The sequence below is a fragment of the Onychomys torridus genome, chromosome 8 (assembly GCF_903995425.1).
Source record: "Onychomys torridus chromosome 8, mOncTor1.1, whole genome shotgun sequence".
NCBI lineage: Eukaryota > Metazoa > Chordata > Mammalia > Rodentia > Cricetidae > Onychomys > Onychomys torridus.
This window is the reverse complement of record NC_050450.1, coordinates 68,642,719-68,644,674: the sequence shown is the minus strand read 5'-3', so window position 1 is coordinate 68,644,674 and position 1,956 is coordinate 68,642,719.

The window sequence follows — 1,956 nt, the reverse complement described above, 5'->3', positions numbered from 1 at the left end:
CGCTTCCTTCTGACCGGACGGCGAGAAGAGCGAAGCTGATGGGAAGAGGCTAAAGGGCATAGCCTTGGTTCTGTCTGTGGGATTCCTGGGGGACTGCACCAGGAATGAGTCCCTGAGCTTTCCCTGGGGAGCATCTACCCCAGCCTGGGCATTCATTCGGGAGGACCGTCTTCCCCGAGGGCTTTTCCCGCAGATAAACTGTCCTCCACTCTTCTCTTTAAGGATTTTTTTTTTTTTTTTTTACTGCTTTACTAACTCCATTCCTGCTTTTTAGTTTTAGTTTTTCGTCTTTCCTCCCCAGCCCCTCTCTCTGGCGGGGCGCTTTCCTGGGGTTAAACCTGATCAAGAAGCAGTGAGCAGGATTTACAGCTCTGGATGGAGGGAAGGCAAAGGTTAGGGTTTGGGGTTCCAGACCCCGTGACGTTCCTCTCATCCCTAGGCTTTCCCGGACCTCCCAGAATCCCAGACGGCAGTGCATAAGGGACGTAAGGGTGGCTGGTGGGATCCAGTCCTCGCATCTCACTCTCCATTCAGTCCAGGTTAACCCCGACGTGGCCAACTTCGTGGGAAACCTCGCTTCTGATTCCGTCACACACTCTGCCGCCTCCAAGTGACGGCTAACCCGTGGCCGAGCTGTGCAGGCTGAGGGCAACAACGCAGTCCCTATCCTTGGGCTGGAGGAGCAGCCACTCGCCGCCCGCCCCGCCGCAGCCCGCCCTCCCTCCTTCCCTTCCTCCCTCCCTCCCTCCTTCCCCGCGGGCGGCCTGGGGGGGCGGGGGCCCCGCGAGCAGCCCCGCCCCCGCCGCACGCCGCCCCGGAGGAGTCGGTGGAGAGGAGGAGGCTGGCGCGCAGAGCGGGGGCCGCGCGGAGCGGGAAGGAGCCCGGGGAGCGGTAGGGCCCGGCCGGCCCAAGGGCGCCCTCGCCTCGGGCCCGCGGAGGAGGCGGAGAAGTTTGGCGGCTCCGGGCCCGGCGCCCCGGGGTCGCGGGGGCCGCGGCGAGGGCGGCGCGGAGAGCAGGGCCATGGGGGCGAGCGCGGAGGTGGCGAGGCGGCGCCTCCAACCCCAACAAGGGGTAAGAGGCAACTGAACTTTCCAACTCAGTGAGACATACTTTCTGTGTAACAGCCCTAGCTGTCCTGGAACTCTCTTTGTAAACTACACTGGCCTCTGCCTCTCAAGCCATGAGATTAAAGGTGTGTGCCACCACCTCCCAGATGACAGACAACTCTTGAAGTGTGAATTATTTCAGGTCTAAGTTGAACACCACCTTCTGCAGAACTTTCTGGGAACTCAACTGGAGAAACATCTCTGGTGACTGAGCTTAGCCATCACTGCTCTTCTAACTTCTCTACTTATGGTACTTACTAGGACCTCGCCTATGGGAGCAGAAGACCAGACACCACCGTTCCTAATTATTTCACACACCCCAACACCCAGCTCAGAACCTATATAAAGGAGGCTCCAAATACACAGACACCTCCTCCACCTCCAATCTTTTGTTTCCAAACATGACTACAGTGTTTTTACATTCTTCTCATTGTTGTGCATTTCCAGTTCTAAGATAACCAGGTGATTTAGTGACTAACAACTGTTGCTTGATTAAATCAGTTTCTGTACATCTAAGAATGAACTTTAGATGTTTAATGGTCAAGTAAACCCAAGGGAGCCAGGTGTGGTGGCTCATAACTGTAATCCCAGCACTTTGGAGGCAGAAGCAGGTGGATTTCTGTCAATTTGAGGCCAGCCTGGTCTAATACTAAGTTTCAGGCTACCCAGGGCTACATAGTGAGACACTGTCTCAAAAATACAAAACAAACAAAAACATGAAAGGGGCTGGGGAGATGACTTGGTAGTTAAAGTGCTTTCCCTGTAGCCATGAGGACTCTGGTTCAGATCCCAGAACCCTATAAATGCCCACTGAGCACAGAGGTCTGCATGTAATTCAAGTTCTAAGTTC